Source organism: Periplaneta americana, chromosome 11 (genome assembly GCF_040183065.1).
Source record: "Periplaneta americana isolate PAMFEO1 chromosome 11, P.americana_PAMFEO1_priV1, whole genome shotgun sequence".
Classification (NCBI taxonomy): Eukaryota; Metazoa; Arthropoda; class Insecta; order Blattodea; family Blattidae; genus Periplaneta; species Periplaneta americana.
The window spans coordinates 16,795,017-16,815,356 of record NC_091127.1 but is presented as its reverse complement, the minus strand read 5'-3'; the positions used below and the strand labels follow the sequence as shown (position 1 = coordinate 16,815,356).

Sequence of the window (20,340 nt, the reverse complement as noted above, 5' to 3'; positions counted from 1 at the left end):
CAGATACAAAGAAAATTAATAATATCAAGTTAGAAATATGGTAAGAGCGCTGGTACGTTTAACCAGAGGTCCCGGGATCGATACCCGGCCCCGGAACAATTTTTCCCTTGAAATTATTCAACATATACCCTGTTGGCCTGAAGGGCGAAGGAGAGCCATAATGCTACGGCCATCTGCCAAGCAAAGATTCTCATAGGGCCAGATAAAAAGTTATTTTTTTCTTCCATCATGTTAATAATATCAAAACAAGCGGTTATATCTAGTAGCGAACGAAATATCTCGTTCTCTTAAGCCAGGGCCGGGCATGAGAGCGGCTCCATATAGCCGGCCAGAGCTGCTCTCGCTCCGCAAGGCAAGCCGGAGCAGAACGCTCACGCAGTGGCGGACTCGCATTACAGCTACATTCCCTGCATTAATATAACAAGAGCCACGGTTGTTCTAGTCATTCAGTCTGTCAGTACATAATAGTTTATAAGGATATTACAACAATCCATTGTACAGTACAGAATTTATAACACTCTTATTAATTTAATGAAATAAACTTCGCTCTACACACATATACACAAGCACACACTTACACACACAAATCATTAGGCTATATGCACAATGCTTTATCAATTACATAATGGTATTAATAATATAATAGTACATTATGCAACGAGTCTATAATGAAGGTAATTAAGAAGCGAGTATGGATATTTATGAAAACAATAATTCCAAGTCACACAGAGATTGTGTGCACTCGATGTGGGTCTCTGGCGTTTCTTCAGCCCATGCGAGTTGTGTGGATATAAAGGGAAAAGTTGAGACGGTGTCGGATGAAGTTCCCGGGTAGCTCAGTTGGTAAGAGCGCTGATACGTTCAACCACAGGTCCCGGGATCGATACCCGGCCCCGAAACAATTTTTACCTTGAAATTATTCAAATCTGCTTTACAGGGAGCTTCACCTGAAATACTACATTTGCATAATATATACGTCACTGTGTACGTTAACAGAAAACCACAATTTCAAGTCACACAGAGATTGTGTGCACTCGATGTGGGTCTCTGGCGTTTCGTCAGCCCACGCGAGTTGTGTGGATATAAAGGGAAAAGTTGAGACGGTGTCGGGTGAAGTTCCCGGGTAGCTCAGTTGGTAAGAGCGCTGGTACGTTCAACCAGAGGTCCCGGGATCGATACCAGGGCCCGGAACAATTTTTACCTTGAAATTATTCAAATCTGCTTTACAGGGAGCTTCACCTGAAAGACTAGATTTGCATAATATATACGTCACTGTGTACGTTAACAGAAAACAACAATTCCAAGTCACACAGAGATTGTGTGCACTCGATGTGGGTCTCTGGCGTTTCGTCAGCCCACGCGAGTTGTGTGGATATAAAGGGAAAAGTTGAGACGGTGTCGGCTGGAGTTCCCGGGTAGCTCAGTTGGTAAGAGCGCTGGTACGTTCAACCAGAGGTCCCGGGATCGATACCCGGCCCCGGAACAATTTTTCCCTTGAAATTATTCAAATCTACTTTACAGGGAGCTTCACCTGAAATACTAGATTTGCATAATATATACGTCACTGTGTACGTTAACAGAAAACAATAATTCCAAGTCACACAGAGATTGTGTACACTCGATGTGGGTCTCTGGCGTTTCTTCAGCCCATGCAAGTTGTGTGGATATAAAGGGAAAAGTTGAGACGGTGTCGGGTGGAGTTCCCGGGTAGCTCAGTTGGTAAGAGCGCTGGTACGTTCAACCAGAGGTCCCGGGATCGATACCCGGCCCCGGAACAATTTTTCCCTTGAAATTATTCAAGTCTGCTTTACAGGGAGCTTCACCTGAAAGACTAGATTTGTAGGGTATATGTTGTTCCCAGAAAGCATTATACCGATATGTATTTTCACATTTTTCACAACAGTAAATCAATCCAACAGAAGCAAAATGATTTAGTATAGAATAATGTCATCGCACGTCAAATTGAAGAGAAGAATATATATTTTGTAAATTGTGAGTAATCCAACAGTTGTATTCCGTACGTTAATTAGAATCAGAGCGCAGTCTCCGAGCAACAGTCCTGCTCGTAAATCCCCAGAGAACGTCGGTGGCCCATGTAAAATATTAGGAGCAGGGTCCGAACATGTGTACAAAATTCATGCATTGAAATATGCATTAGTTTACTCACAAGATTATACTAAAATATGCAAATACAGGGAGTTTACCGCAGTGTTAGTACCGCACTAGCGACGTTCTCACTGCACACCTAGGAGAAAGAAAAGTGAATGTTAAAAACAAAATTAAAATATTGGGAGGTGTTCGTTATTTAAGGGGAGAGGATGGTATTTTTTGGTGAAAAATGAGTAAATTTTCAAAAAACGAAAATTCTTTAAAATACTCTGTGATATGTGTGGAATGAATAGCATAATATTTTGTGGATATTTGTACCCATATCGGATGTTGAGTCGCCATTTTTAAACTTCCTGCGTTATGGATTTTTAAATCACTCGCCCACTTTTATTGTTGTTTCCGCTAAATTACATTTAAAAAAATCTTTAAAATAACCTTTGATATGTGTGGAATGAATAGTATAACATTTTGTGGGTATTTGTACCCATATCGGATGTTGAGACGCCATTTTTAAACTTCCTGTGTTATGGATTTTTAAATCACTCGCCCACTTTTATTGTTGTTTCCGCTAAATTACATTTAAAAAAAATCTTTAAAATAACCTTTGATATGTGTGGAATGCATAGCATAACATTTTGTGGGTATTTGTACCCATATCGGATGTTGAGACGCCATTTTTAAACTTCCTGTGTTATGGATTTTTAAATCACTTGCCCACTTTTATTGATGTTTCCGGTAAATTGCATTTTCAAAAAAATTTTTTTTTTCTTTAAAATTATCTTTGATGTGTGTGGAATGTATTGCATAACATTTTATGGGTATTTGTGCCCATATCGGATGTTGAGTCGCCATTTTTAAACTTCCTGCGTTATGGATTTTTAAATCACTCGCCCACTGTTATTGTTGTTTCCGGTAAATTACATTTTCAAAAAAAAAAATGTTTTCTTTAATATAACCTTTGATATGTGTGGAATGCATTGCATAACATTTTGTGGGTATTTGTGACCATATCGGATGTTGAGTCGCCATTTTTAAACGTCCTGTGTTATGGATTTTTAAATCACTCGCCCAATTTTATTGTTGTTTCCGGTAAATTACATTTTCAAAAAAAAAATTCTTTAAAATAAACTTTGATATGTGTGCAATGCATTGCATAACATTTTGTGGGTATTTGTGCCCATATCGGATGTTGAGTCGCCATTTTTAAACTTCCTGCGTTATGGATTTTTAAATCACTCGCCCACTTTTATTGTTGTTTCCGGTAAATTAAATTTTCAAAAAAATTTTTTTTTCTTTAAAATACCTTTGATATGTGTGAAATTCATTGCATAACATTTAGTGGCTATTTTTCCCTTATCGCATGTTGAGACTTCATTTTTAAATTTCCTGCGCTATGGATTTTTAAATCACACGCCCGCTTTTATCGGTTTCCAGTAAATTCATTTTTTTTTTTTGCTACATTGCCAGACAAAAATGGATATAATTTCTGAACTATTAAAGATACATGCATGAAATTTAGAACACACATTCTTTAGACTATTAGGAAACTTTTCTCTGTAACAGAATTTTGTTAATTGATTTTGTTTAAAAAATACGTCCGTTTGTTTGCAAGAAAGGAAATCAGAAAATTGTTATTAAATTTTAATTGTTTATTTTACAAACATAGGGACTAATATCAAAATTCTGTTACAGACAGTTTGTAGAAGATTCTTTTGCAAATACATTGCAAAAAATTGTTTGAATCCATCTTTAAAAACGGTTTAGATATATCGGTTTTAGTACAATCCTGCATTGGGTATACATTTTTTTCAAATTTGGGCCCCCAAATATATATATATATATATATATATATTAATATTTTTATTTGCTTGAGTTGCCACAGCTATGAGGAGCTCTCTACATACAAAAAAATTAATATTTTACACCAAATAGGAAAAAAGTTAAAAAAAATACCATCCTCTCCCCTTAAGGGTATTTACTTACAAATGGCTTTTAAGGAACCCGCAGATTCATTGCCGCCCTCACATAAGCCCGCCATTGGTCCCTATCCTGTGCAAGATTAATCCAGTCTCTATCATCATATCCCAACTCCCTCAAATCCATTTTAATATCCTCCCATCTACGTCTCGGCCTCCCCAAAGGTCTTTTTCCCTCTGGTCTCCTAACTAACACTCTATATGCATTTCTGGATTCGCCCATACGTGCTACATGCCCTGCCCATCTCAAACGTCTGGATTTATTGTTCCTAATTATGTCAGGTGAAGAATACAATGCGTTGTGTAACTTTCTCCATTCTCCTGTAACTTCATCCCTCTTAGCCCCAAATATTTTCCTAAGAACCTTATTCTCAAACACCCTTAATCTCTGTTCCTCTCTCAAAGTGAGAGTGCAAGTTTCTCAACCAGACAGAACAACCGGTAATATAACTGTTTTATAAATTCTAACTTTCAGATTTTTTGACAGCAGACTAGATGACAAATGATTCTCAACCGAATAATAACAGGCATTTCCCATATTTATTCTGTGTTTAATTTCCTTTCGAGTGGCATTTATATTTGTTACTGTTGCTCCAAGATATTTGAATTTTTCCACTTCTTGAAAAGATAGATTTCCAATTTTTATATTTCCATTTCGTACAATATTCTGGCCACGAGACAATCATATACTTTGTCTTTTCTGGATTTACTTCCAAACCTGTCGCTTTACTTGCTGCAAGTAAAATTTCCGTGTTTTCCCTAATCGTTTGTGGATTTTCTCCTAACATATTGACGTCATCCGCGTCACGTTAAGGGTACACTGAGGTGAAATTTCAATTTTCTTAACTATTCAAACTTGAGACCTGAAACAATGTAGGGGTAAAGGAACTGACCACTCTACCTCATTATCTCCTGGCCTAGTTGCCTCATAAGTGGTGTCTTCTTGTTATCACTTGTGAGAGTCAGACCTATCTTCGGACAGTTGGCTAAACAACAACTCCTTAATCTGTCTTCCTAGACCCCAAGTTTCCGATCTCGAAATGTATGTTAAGCATCCTCTATTAAATTTCGTATCACATAATTTTTACACTTTTACTGAATCGCCCTGTACAGCAATACAGCAGTATTAACATCAAGTATGGTGCAATCATAATTTAGAGAATGTAGGTTTGTTCTATGAACAGACAATGGTGTTGTATCACCACATCTAGCCCACCAAATAAACTCTAAACGGAGTGGCTATATGCGACACTCGTGACGCGATGGTGTACTATGGGATTTCCGTACTTCAGATCCAAATTTCCGGATTTGAACAATTATGTAGGTTACGGTTGTATTTCGTACGATGTCACCTCATCAGCATTACAAATCAGTTTGTAGCGTGGTAACAGTATAACAAGAAACAGCTGATGCTTTTTTTTTTTCTCATTGATGACAGTTACTGATTTTCACCATTTATTATAATCCCGTTTGGACGATTTCGGTCTCTACAGTTTTGCAATAAAAGTGAGACAAGTGACATTCTAGTTATTTTTTCCTAGCCACAGAAGTTTCTATATATCGTGAAGGATTGTGATCATATGTCTAGATTACGGTGAGTGCATATATTTTGAAAATGAGACGCGAGATAGCAGGAGTGGAGAAATTCAATATATGAAAGAGGAGGGAAAGACAGTGGATTTAATTCACAATATGTTCAGTGAATTTATGAGAGAAGTGTATAACGATAATATATGATTGAAAGAATTTGTTTTGTCCTTTAAATGTGCAGACATTTGATCCGAAGAAATGCAATTTTTCGTTCTGAAAAGGAATTATAAAATACAACATTTATTCGGAATTTAGATCAAATTTTAATAAGGAACTAATTAATCAGGCTTCATAGAAGACTTCAGGCTATCTAATCGAAACATTTAACTTGTAAATAGATGTAAACTTACAAGGGAGTGACGTAGATTGTCGACTGAATATTATATGTAAACTCTATAATAATTTTCACGATATCTTCCAAAAAAATGTTTTAAGGGATATGCTACTGGAGCTAAATGACAGCTATGAGGAGTATGGATCAAGATAAATCTAAATAAGACGAAGACCATGGTCCTAGGAAAAAAATAAAGAAGGTAAACTTGCGAATTTTAAATGCGGCAGTAGAGCAAGTGGACAGCTTCAATATAGGGACATCATTTTATTTTTACTAACATTTTTAATATCAACCTGGCTATATCTTTGGATTAAAGGTCTAGAACCGGAAACACCGCTTGCTCCCCCTTCCAAGACTGGCGTAAAATACAAATTACTTTACTAGGTATAGGAGGGAAGAAAAGTAATTCATCCATTTATGTAAACTAGGAAATATCGCAATTTCGAGTTTAATAATTTTCATTAGGTTTTTGTTTAATCAAAATACAACTTACTGTATTAATACTTACTGTTTTATTCACGAATTGAGCTATCCATTCGGACTTATTAATTATGGAGTGTATATTCTACTGTTACAGCACTTTAGCGTACAATATAGAGAATGAAGTTAAGTTCAAAAATAATCATAATATGGATATTTAAACACAATTTTTGAAAATGGTGGCCGTTCATTTCGATACAGGCTTCAGTTCTATTGTGCATATTATCGCACTATAGACTATTGTACCTAATTCCAATTACCAGTTTCGTCCTTCGTACGAGTAACTCATGTTGAAATAATTCTATGCCTACTCTATAAAAGAGTACCTTACGTACTGTAAATTCAATCTTCACTTCTGCCCGATCCGAAAAGATAAAATTACTCAGAAATGCTATCTACTGTCCGTCCAAGTGGTTTTGTCGTAGGGTCGTAGCAAGGGGGGAGGAAATCACGTGACAGTTAATTACTTAACGAGGCCCTTTTATTTAAGTTATTTTAAATAGTTGTATAATATTACGTAGACGTCCAATTCCTAACAGAAATTAATGTTTTCAGAAAAGAGCTAAGACAGCCCAGCTACTAGACTTTACAGAGGGGCGAACAGAAGCAGGTGGGGGAAATCGGGATGCGACGTAGGCAAACGGATGACAGTACCTGTGCGAAAATATGATTCAATATTGAAAGCTCTTTCGTCATTGGAAAACGCAAACATTTTTCTGGAATGCACTATACTCACTAACTCAGTACTGCATACGCGGCCTTGGTTCTGTGTGCAGGACGCTTGGAGTTTACTAGTAGAGGGGTGGGAGTGAAGTACATTCAAAAACTCAGGTACAATAAAAATTGAAGTAAAAATAAAATGTCCATGTACTTGGGGTGTAGCGTAATAAGAAGTAACATGAGCTGCTGCCAGGAAGTCAAAAGGAGGATAGCAATGGCCAAGGAAGCTATTAACAGAAAAAGGAGCATCTTCTGCGGACCTTTGGAAAAAGAACTAAGGAAGAGTCTAGTGAAGTTTTTTTGTATGGAGTTTGGCATTGTATGGAACAGAAACATGGACATTACGACGAAGTGAAGAGAAGCGAATAGTAGCATTTTAAATGTGGACATGGAGATGAATAGAGAATGTGAAATGGACAGACAGAATATATGAAATGAAGATGTGTTGGGGGAAAGTGAGGGAAAAAAGAATGATGCTGAAACTGATCAGGAAGAGAAAAAGAGATTGGTTGGGTCACTGGTTAAGAAGAAACTACCTACAGTCCACACCTGTGGAGTAACGGTCAGCGCGTCTGGCTGTGAAACCAGGTGGCCCGGGTTCGAATCCCGGTCGGGGCAAGTTATCTGGTTGAGGTTTTTTCCGGGGTTTCCCCTCAACCCAATACGAGCAAATGCTGGATAACTTTCGGTGTTGGACCCCGGACTCATTTCACCGGCATTATCACCTTCATATCATTTAGACGCTAAATAACCTGAGATGTTGATACAGCGTCGTAAAATAACCCAATAAAAAAAACTACCTACTTAAGGATGCAGTGGATGATGAACGGGTAAGGAGTTCGGGACAGAAGAAGATATCAGATGATAGACAACATTAAGATATATGGATCATATGATTAGAAAACGAGGAAGGCAGAAAATAGTAAAGATCGGAGAAAGCTGGGTTTGCAGTGAAAGACCTGCCCTTGGCCAGATCAATGAGTGAGTGAGTGAATGGATGGATGGATGGATGGATGAATGAATGAATGAATGAATGAATGAATGAATGAATGAATGAATTTACGTTGGTAACATGAAGTCCTGTAAAACTTGGGTCGAGAGATTTTTTAAAATTGCCAATAGATTTAATGCTATCCAGATTGTTGTCATAGCAACCGATCAGTTATTGAATCACGCTTGGGAGAACTAAGAATCACAGGCGGAAACTAGTAGTACTGGTCTAATTGATGTGTCAGGGAAATCTCAGGCTAAAGAGTTCTGTAAACATGGATTTTTATTATGACGAGTATTCGAAGTTAATGTACTGTGAATTTTGCAATGTTGCGGATCAAATGGAAGAGGCTTGATTCCTATGAGAAGAATGTTAAAATCGAAAAGCAGACAATATAAAATCTGTGCTAGCGAAGGGAATAATTCAACGTCAAAATATACAAAAAGGAAGTCATCAAAGAAAGTGCTTTTATAAAAAAGAAAGTACGATACAAGATTATTTCACCATGTACAAAACTTCAGGCATGATACATTAATGAAATCACTTTTTCAGCATCCGTAAATTTGGTATATTGTTCTCCTCATCCCACCCACACTTGTTGCTGTTCGTTCATTTTATATTAATTATTTTACTATTTACTTTCAAATAACATTTGTTAAATAAAAATTTTAATTAACTGCATTCGCTTTAACAGTCTAATATTCCATTACAAAAGTTGGATAATTCTGTTGTTTGAGCTTGGACTGAGAAACACGTCAAGGGATCTGAATATCTACCTACCAGAGGTCTGCATCAGACGTTTTCGCTCGAGCGCCAAGTAGTTCATAACATAATCCGATAGGTAGCGCACATGCATGATGGGTAAAATTGTCACGAGCGATAAATCCTCGAACGGTATAAGCCGAGAGTTAGACATTCGTTCTTGTTACAGTGATGAACTGTGTAGTAACATCATAGACGTTTATCATTTCAAAACTTTGCAGTGTTTAACTAACCTCTCCATAGTACAACTACAAAACTTGCTTTAAAATGTAATATAAATGTTGTAGGTAAATGTTTCCCCCCCCCCCCACACAGGAGTGATTTTGTTTTTGCCACATCTCATAGATGTTATTGGATGTAAATGTAAATATTATAAACAGAGAACTCAATCACGATAATGCAAGAACTGTATCAAGTTTTCTAGTAATAATAATAATAATAATAATAATAATAATAATAATAATAATAATAATAATAGTACTCTAATAATTAGTGTGTCAACCTTTGCGTCTGTAACAGTTGTGCAGCATGATTATTCCTTTTATTATATTTTCTGTGACCTTATCTCTGTACTAATATTGTTATTAATCTATTGCTATATCAATAATATTTTGTAAAACGTTTCTACATTGTCGCAGTATATAGGCGGAACACTATGTATGGACCTATCAGATTATATATGTGGTAAATCAAATATTGCATAATTATTAATTAATAATAATAACTGTATATCAAAGTTTTTATACTATTTTATTTATAACTTCATGTTACTGTTTTGGTACGTTCCATTAGACTGTTCTATTAAACGTTTGTCATAAACACAGAAAATAAAGCCTTATTTTTACCGTGTGAGCAAAACATATGTGTATCTTATCTGTCGCCTTCCATACAAGATAAGACATGTCGGTGAGATGACCTTGTACTGTGCTTCTATTTATTACGAGCGTATCACGACCGATCGTATATCACTCGAGGGTGCGACACTCGACCGAGTTCAAGCGAGCGATTTAACTCCAATGCAGCACTCTGCTACCTACTGTAAACAATTTGAGAAGAGAACACTTTCCTGACTACGGTGGCGAGGCTAGGATGTTTTCGATTAAGAGTACTAATCATAGACAAGTAACTACCTATTATGACGAAAATACTGACAGAAATTACAATTATGAAATCTAGCTCTCAGGTAAAGCTCCCTGTGAAGCACACCTAAATAAATTTCAAGGGTAAAATAGTTCCGGTGCCGGGTATCGATCCCGGAACCTTTGGCTTAGCGCACCAATGCTATTTTCGTAAGACTGGGATATTTTTTTTTTTGGCTGTAAAGGGTTCTCGTTTTAAGCATCTGTTATAAAATTTCGTTAGTTATAGTGTTTGGTTTAGTTTTATGGTTTACTCAACAGGATTTCACATACTTATTTGTCTCGAGCTTTGAGTCCACGAGACAAGTTTCATAAATTATTAAAAGATATGGAACCGGTGAAAGGGTAAAGTTTCTATGCATTCATACGTACAATTTAATGGAGATTTAGAATAATTATGTAAACTTTAATATAGAGTGTCATTAAAAAAAATAGTTTACTGTCACAGCCTGTAGGCCTATATCTGAATAACTGTTTTCGAACATTGGCATAATATTGTATAGTTTATCTCCAACAGTTTCTTTAATTAAAATTTAAGAAGTTATTAATAATATTCCATAATTGTTGATCACTCTATATATATAGTCATCAGTTATTTGTAAATGATAGGTATAACACTTTACTTAACAGCTAAATCCATGGAAACAAATATACATCGAATGTCGAAAATTGTGGGCAAAACTTCAGATATGGATTCCTCATATGTAGAGAAGAGATAAAGGTTATATCAACATGGGACCGGAAATGCTTGGTTGCCGCGTTATTAGCGGTGCCAAAGAAGATCTTTGTGCACACCGAAACCTTTGTTTGCTGAAATTAAATGTGCGACAGGTGTTACATGTTTCTTGTAATGTGTAATACTATGTGTAGAGTAAATGATAGATGTGATAATCTTAACACCCGCAAATGCATTACGGTTTTTTTGATACTTCAGTCGTCAGATAATATGACCAACAACATACCACAACCGCCTATCCCAGATTAGGTATTGCGCCACGTGTAACAGCGACACCCATTATACGGGCCAAGCTCGCTGTCCAAAATATCCAAGGACTAATCTCATAACCTCCACCGATCCCACGCATGTCCCCATAGACACTCACAAACCAACACAGTCCGTCTTCAAACCAACACTTCCCAAACCCGAATTGTCTTATGCGGATGCAGCTAAGAATATGACAACCACTACAGACGATCCACAGACAGACAAAACAACCACGGAACAGCTGGTCGAGGGGGTTCTACGTTCTGCTATGCAGAAAATAGAATCCTACATTGACCGGCAACTAAACAGACTACAGGACGAAATAGTGACATTCATTATTTCCTTACTCACTACAGACACAAACCCCACGAAACGACACACGACACTTGCCACAGCCAACCAGGCAGCCAGACGGCTTCTACGGAAACGAGTAGCCCACCACTTTGTTGGTAACAGGTTACGAGTCTCCCTAGCACCACTACAAAAACGTGACTAGGACAGAACTGACCAGAGCACTGGACTCTCCACCTCTCATTAACATCTGCGAGGCATGGTGCTAACTTCATTTCATCCATTTCATTCACAATTCAATTGTTAGCGTGTACATGTATCATATAATCATTTACAGGGGAAAATACACTACTGTTAGTTGAGAGGGCAAACGGCTTTTAGCTGGGATCCTCGATCTAAAGTTAGTGAATTGCAAGTCGGGAACCAATGGAGGCATGGGATGCTTACCCTGCCTGCCATTTTAAACATCATTCATTCTTTCTTCGTCCCCTTCCATTCATCCGGCATCGACCAACAACATAACAAATCTTAAAATCATTCCGTGTTTTTGTGTATTGATGGAGGAAATTAATTGAATACCGATATATTGATATTGCAACGATTAGGGAAAACGCGGAAATTCTACTTGAAGCAAGTAAAGAGATAGACTTGGAAGTAAACCCCGAAAAGACTAAGTATATGTTTATGTCGTCTGATCAGAATATTATACGAAATGGAACTGTAAAAGTTTGAGATTTATCCTTCGAAGAGGTGGAAAAATTCAAATATCTTGGAGCAACAGTAACAAATATAAACGGCACTCGGGAGGAAATTAAACGCAGAATAAATATGGGAAATGCCTGTTTTTATTCGGTTGAGAAGCTTTTGTCATCTAGTCTGCTGTCAAAAAATTTGAAAGTCAGAATTTATAAAACAGTTATATTACCGGTTGTTCTGTATGGCTGTGAAACTTGGACTCTCACTTTGAGAGAGGAACAGAGATTGAGGGTTTTTGAGAATAAGGTTCTTAGGAAAATATTTGGTGCTAAGAGGAATGAGGTTACAGGAGAATGGAGAAAGTTACGCAACGCAGAGCTGCACGCATTGCATCCTTCACCTGACATAATTACGAAGACTATTACACTCTTACTACGTCATACTACTTTTGACCAATAAAACGGTACGAAAGGACGTATTTCAACCAATCATGGCTGCTTATCGCACAATTTTATCGCGTCCCTAGCATTTGTTTAATTTTATCGCGTCCCTAGCATTTGTTTAATTTTATCGCGTCCCTAGCATTTGTTTAATTTTATCGCGTCCCTAGCATTTGTTTAATTTTATCGCGTCCCTAGCATTTGTTTCTTTGTTTGCCAACATTTGAAACTGCGCTGGTCTGGACGTCAAAAAAATATATATATATATAATTACAAACCACTCCAGTCGATGCACAACAGTTTCAAATATGACTCGCATTGGCATTCAAGAACAAGAATTAATAAAAATCACTGATCATACCTATGCATCTTCTGAAATCCGATTTACAAATAAATGAAGAGCACCATTCGGAAATCCTGAATAAGTTGAATACACCATGTAGGCCTAAATCAACGAGTTCCACTTTTATTACGCACACGTCCAATATAACATCAATTGAACCACCAACCATATTCAAATTTGAAAATTGTACATTCAATAATTATTCCTTTTAAAATTATTCATTCGGAAATTCTGAATAAGTTTAATACACCATGTAGGCCTAAATCAACGAGTTCCACTTCTATTACGCACACGTCCAATATAACATCAACTGAACCACCAACCACATTCAAATTTGAAAGTCGTACATTCAATAATTATTCTTTTTAAAATTATTCATGTTTATTTTTTTATGTCATCGTCGTTAATTAAAACTTTTCTAACACTTGTGTATATTAGTTAGGTTATGTTCTAGCTTCTGCTATATGATATTAGGGATAGTCACGTATCAGAGATTGTTTAATATTAAGATTTATTGAAAATCATCTGTCAAGTGGCGCTGATTACTGGGATTCGGATAATTGAAGTGGAATGTTGCATTTTAATAAAAATGAAACTGAATCAACAAAGCCTTCTTGACTAGTAACATTGCCAACGTGTATAATAGATCGAGAACTTCTCGACGAGAAGGCATTGCTCACTACTGTCATCTAGCATGCATCTAGCGTAATATTTGTAATATTGAGATGGTACAATAATACATTTGAAGGCAGTTGTATTTTCGTAGGTCAATTAATATTTTATTGTATTGTAGTACTTCGTTACTTCTAATCTTTATATACTTTCTTCTAATCGTGTAATAGTCAATTAAATCCCACTCGAGTTTTGATTTTCTCAACAGTAATCTCACTAGAGGTTTTGATTTATCTAGAGAAAATCAAAACTCGAGTGGGATTTAATTGACTATTACACGATTAGAAGAAAGTAGGCTATATAAAGATTAGAAGTAACAAAGTGTACAATAAAATATTAATTGGCTTACGAAAATACAACTGTCTTCAAATGTATTATTGTACCATCTCAACATTACACTAGATGGCAGTAGTGTTTTATGATGATGTTTTCTTGTTACCGGTATCAGTTGTGCCAACTATGGAATCATCATTGAACTCTGTGGACTGTTACTAGTCAAGAAGGCTTTGTTGATTCAGTTTCATTTTTATTAAAACATTTGCATTCCATTTCAATCATCCGGATCCCAGTAATCAACGTCACTTAGATGATTTTCAATAAATCTTAGTATTAAACAATCTCTGATTCGTGACTATCCATAATATATAGCAGAAGCTATAACAAACATAACCTAAATAATATAAACAAGTGTTAGAAAAGTTTTAATTAGGGATGATGAAATAAACAAGAAACGTTTCAATTAACGATGATGAAATAAGAAATAAACATGGATAATTTAAAAAAAAAACAATTATTGAAAGTACAATTTTTAAATTTGAATGTTTTGGTGGTTGGTGGTTCAGTTGATGTTATATTGGACGTGTGCGTAAAAGAAGTGAACTTGTTTGTGTACATGGTGTATCCCTCAACTCATTCAGGATTTCCGAATGGTGCTCTTCATATATGACCAGTGATCTTTATTAATTCTTGTTCTTGAATGCCAAAATGCGAGTCATATTTGAGAGTGATGTGCATCGACTGGAGTGGTTTGTAATTTTCTGTTTTTTGACGGCCAGACCAGTGCAGTTTGAAATGTTGGCAAACAAAGAAACAAATGCTAGGGTAGTGATAAAAATAAACAAATGCTAGGGACGCTATAAAATTAAACAAATGCTAGGGACGCGATAAAATTGTGCGATAAGGGGCCATGATTGGTTGAAATATGTCCTTTCATACCGTTTTATTGGTCGAAAGTAGTGTGACGTAGTAAAAGTGTAATAGTCTAGATAAATCAAAACGTCTAGTGACATTACTGTTGATAAAATCCAGACTTTTGAGTTGGGCAGGGCATGTAGCACGTATGGGCGAATCCAGAAATGCATATAGAGTGTTAGATGGGAGGCCAGAGGGGAAAAGACCTTTGGGGAGGCCGAGACGTAGATGGGAGGATAATATTAAAATTGATTTGAGGGAGGTGGGATATGATGGTAGAGACTGGATTAATCTTGCTCAGGATAGGGACCAATGGCGGGCTTATGTGAGGGCGGCAGTGAACCTCCGGGTTCCTTAAAAGCCAGTAAGTAAGTATATTGATATTGCAATATATTGCAAACTTAATTTCGATAAACAATATATCGAACGATTATCGCTATTCCGTAAGGAAATTACATTTTCAGGCGTACATTTATTGTATTACAATAACATTACTTAACTTTTAATACCGGTATTCCTTTTTATCATTGAAATTAACATCATAACAGTGAAAAGCATAAATGTAAAATTGTAACAATAAAAAATACATTTTCAATACCATATGATGGAGGTCCTAACCTAAATAAAAATTATGGCGGAGACAGGGGAGCTTAAATGATAAAGTGGGAAAGAGTTAAGTGGTTGAGTATTTGATATTGGAACACGATTCAATTATTCTAAAGTTATAAAGGATTCAATCCAGGCCGCAGATATAATTCTACCTAACGAAGCAATCATTTTTAAATGTAAGTAAACAGAACTTTTAATTGTTTTTAAATTTAAGTAAACCGTACTTAGAGTATTACAAGTTTCAACAAACTTCACAGTTGATTTGATACAATCCTTCTATAGTAAGTTCCCATTGAAAGTTATTGTTACACTCCAACATTCCAAACATCAATGGTGATGATTATAGGGATGGAATGTTTATGCACTAAAACATATAATAAGAAAACAGAATATCAGCACTAGGTTGAGCATAGAAATCATAGACGTAAACAAATGTCACATCGGTATTAAATCCTTGTTTCTCTTTCCATTTCAGAATATAGTAATAACAGTTTTGATACCCGTTCTGAGGTCAGACGGTTCCCTTTCAGGGTGAGAGTTGCTCCTATCTTGGAGAACATTAATAATAATGTTTTATTATAGCTGGCAGAGTTAAGGCCATAAGGCCTTCTCTTCCACTCAACCAGCCTTAATCAATACAATACATATTTAAATTACAAATATTTACACTACACTTAAAAGGTTCTCCAGCAATATTCTTCAATTTTAACGACTAGTAGACTACATATGTATTTATTTAAATTTAGATAAACCTATAAGGTAAAGTAGTAACTTAATTTATGAGCTAATTTAATTCAATCAATTATAATTAATTTAATATTTGAGATAGCTAGCAAAATGATGAAAATTAATTTAATATAAGCTTACTAGGATTATGTTAAAGGGAGAAAAAAAAATATATATAAATCTAAAATATATTTATATAATGAAAATATTAATGTAATTGCCATTAGAGGTTTTGTAAATCTATTTACAGAAATTAATGATAATAATAAGAATGGACAGATGTTAGTTTCATTATAAGTAACAAATATTAATCAGTAATTAATCTGTTAAGTAAGAATTTATGTAATTTTGACCTAAATGAAGTTATTGTCCAACAACCCCTTACATCACTCGGAAGCGAGTTCCAGTTTCTAGCAACTGAAACTGTATAGGATGAAGAATATAAAGATGTTTTGTGGTAGGGTATAATGAGTAAATTGTTATGATGAGATCTTGTACTTAGCTGATGATATGCGGATAAATTTTGAAAACGAGAAGCCAAATATATTGGGGTAGCGGTGCGCAGAATTTGAAATAAGAGAACAAGAGAATGCAGGGCTCGTCGATCGCTTAGCCTTAGCCAAGACAGAGTTTGGAAAGACGGGGAAACATGATCATACTTACGAATATTACAAATATAACGGACGCACGCATTATGCACACGTTGTAGCCTGCTGCTCAAATTTGCATTTAGGTTACTTAATATAATATCGCAGTAGTCAAAGTGTGGCATCACGAGTGTTTGTACAAGGATTAATTTTAATTTATCAGGAAGAAAGTGCTTCAGTCGCTTTAATGAGTGAATAATAGAAAATATTTTTTTGGAAGTGTGATTCACTTGTTCATTCCATTCCAGGTGACAATCCATATAAATACCAAGGTTCTTCACAGTCGAACTGTATGGAATAGTAGTATTATTTACAATTGTCGGTGGCAAATTTTGTTTGTCACACTTCGATTTTTGATGTTCTATTAAGACTGCCTGCGATTTCTTGCATTTAAATTAAGTCCGTGCGTTTTCGACCATAAGGATATTGAATTCAAGTCATCATTAACTTTAGTTATAGCGTCATTTATGTAGTTAGGTCGAGTATGCAGACAGATTTGTATGTCGTCAATATAAATATGGTATCGGCAGGATGTTAGATTAGAAGAAATATCATTAATATAAATAGAAACAATATTAAAACAGAAGTAGATAAACCTCCTGTCTGTCTCAATTCGCACACTCTGTATTTTGAATTTGATATTGTATATTAAACAGTTGAATACGAATTCCAGTCCAGCCAATTAGAACAAGGTATTGAGTGAGGTTGCACAATTATGTAACTATCCACCTTCAGTAGCGCCATCTCTCGGGAATTATCGAAGTTGTCCAGTGTGGATTTTGTTGTTGTTGGTAATGATAATAATTCCACAAAAAAAAAAATCGATAAATTTATGAGAAAACCGATATATTATACAATATATTGAATCAAAATTTTGATATCGATATATCGGTATATCGAAACGAAAATATCGGTATTTCGTAAAAACCGATATATCGTTTCCATCTCCAGGTCGAAGAGGACATTGCAATGTAAGGCCCTAAAACGACCGCTGGCGCCGCCAACACTAAACATTGATTAGAGAGACTAAAAACAATGAAAATATGTATGCAAGTAATTTCGAAAAAATAAAATTACGCATAGCTTTTTGAACGCAGTAATATTGCACTATTTAAATGAGCATGTTCTAACACAATAGAGGTACGATAAGGCATTAACTTTTAGATTTAAATTAAATCTCCGAAAAGTTACAATTTTTTCACACATGTTACTTTATAACGCCACTCACGTTAGAGATAGTTAACAGTGATTTCAAATCCATTTATGCAAAAAGTAGACTACAATAATGTCAACATCTTTGAAAATAAAACAGTATGTAAATTTTTAATATACAGTATTTTATTATATGGGACACATAAAAATGAATTGTATTAAAATTAACAACTCTACATTTCTGAAAATAGTCCACTTTTTAGAAATAAATGTTTATTACATGCAGTAAAAAAATTAAATATGTCAGACAAACCCTAGCAATGTTATGGTTACCAAATGATATATCTGCGTATTTTTCTTTTCATACTTTGACAAAATTGACTTTTAAAAAAAAATATTATTATTAGCTTCCTTATACTTTTATTAGCTATTTAAGTCTTGTTATGATACAATGTAATTTTGTTCACTTGTGAGTTCATTTTCTTGTAAAATTTTAGAAATTTAGAGCCTGCATTTTCTGATATTATTTGTAGTCGTTCACTTATATATACACTTAAGGGGAGAGGATGGTATTTTTTTAAACCTTTTTCCTATTTGGTGTAAAATATTAATTTTTTTGTATGTAGAGAGCTCATAGCTGTGGCAACTCAACCAAATAAAAATATTTTGAACAAAAAAAATATTTGGTGGCCAAAATTTGAAAAAAAAAAAAAATACCCAATGCAGCATTACACTAAAACCGATATATCTAAATCGTTTTTAAAGATAGATTCAAACATCTTTTTGGAATGTATTTGCAACAGCATGTTCTACAAACTGTCTGTAACAGAATTTTGATATTAATCCCTATGTTTGTAAAATAAACAATTAAAATTTAATAACAATTTTCTAATTTCCTTTCTTGCAAACAAACGGACGTATTTTTTAAATGAAATCAATTAACAAAATTCTGTTACAGAGAAAAGTTTCCTAATAGTCTAAAGAATGTGTGTTCTAAATTTAATGCACGTATCTTTAATAGTTCAGAAATTATATCCATTTTTGTCTGGCAATGTAGCAAAAAAAAAAAATGACACCGATAAAAGCGGGCGTGCGATTTAAAAATCCACAGCGCAGGAAGTTTAAAAATGGCGTCTCAACATCTGATAAGGGCACAAATACCCACAAAATGTTATGCTATGCATTCCACACATATCACAGAGTATTTTAAAGATTTATTTTTTTGAAAATTTACTCATTTTTCACCAAAAAATAGCATCCTCTCCCCTTAAAGAAAAATACAGATGGTGAGACAACAAACAGATGCCAGCCATTTTAACGTAAGGTGTTTTAGGTATACTCGGTGGAATCTGAGCTCGAATCTCTGTCGTGGTAAAAAAGAAAAATTCAGTCCCGTTGCGCTACGTAAAGCGAAGGCTAGTTTCTTCAGTGGCCTGCAAAGGAATATTTATTGCTGCTGAACATTGCTAGAGAAACACAATAGAATGTGAATGGCACGGTGGAAGCATTCTATTGTGAACTCCCTACACACTCGGCCATTTAGTTACAGTCAGCGACATAAACGAATAGTTTTCTCTTTGTATTCTTCGTGGCACTATCTGGAACTATGCGGCATGACTCCTCTTTCTACGGATTCGCCACAGCAAGGAAATGAGACGGAAGTGACAATTCGGTCATGTTGTAACACGTGCAGATGTTTCCAAGCGTTTGTGAATGCAGAAGGATATCGGAACAAAACTGGTCGTCCTAATTTCCTTGTCTCTGCTAATTCCTCGAGATCACGTCTCTTGTTCGAACTGCTGTAACATTTATAGAGCACGATTTCTCCAAAGTGTCCGCTCACCTCTGTATAGAACTCCAATTATGTAGTCAGAAGCTCCCAAATGTTTCCTCCATGCCAGTTAGTAAAGGACAACTCCATGTATTTCAAGTTAAAATGTAGTTTACTGCACTCTAAATTCGTTTATGCACGACCATGCCGAAATGTAGTAATTATTAGACATCGTTGAATTGCCACACGCAGCATGCAATCAGGCTGCCGATGTACGGTAGTATAGAGGTGGTAAGCGACCGCCCGGTCTCGTAGTACAGGGACATCATTTTATTTTCACTTCAATTTTTATTGTACCTGAGTTTTGGAATGTACTTCACTCCCACCCCTTCTACTAGTAAACTTCCAACAGTTCACGACACAGAGCCGAGGGCGCGTAAGCAATACTGAGTTAGTGAGTATAGTACGTTCCAGAAATATGTTCACGTTTTCCAGTGACGGAAGAGCTTTCAATATTGAATCATATTTTCGCACAGATACTGTCGTCCGTTTGCCTACGTCGCATCCCGGTTTCCCCTATCTGCTTCTGTTCGCCCCTCTGTAAAGTCTAGTAGCTGGGCTTAGCTCTTTTCTGAAAACATTAATTTCTGTTAGGAATTGGACGTCTACGTAATATTATACAAGTGTTTAAAATAACTTAAATAAAAGAGCCTCGT

At 35.6% G+C, this 20,340-nt stretch overlaps 1 protein-coding gene across 6 annotated transcripts in view; it reads right to left on the bottom strand.

The window, feature by feature from the left end:
* Positions 1-20,340, bottom strand: part of LOC138708851 (calcitonin gene-related peptide type 1 receptor-like) — a 687,365-nt gene that overhangs the window by 125,049 nt on the left and 541,976 nt on the right. For 2 of the 6 annotated variants that reach the window (XM_069839099.1, XM_069839102.1), the window contains one exon: positions 2,205-2,245. The exons of the other annotated variants lie outside the window; for them this stretch is intronic. The gene's annotated coding sequence lies outside the window, so the exon portion shown is untranslated. The remainder of the gene's footprint in view (positions 1-2,204; positions 2,246-20,340) is intronic. 6 annotated transcript variants of the gene reach the window in all.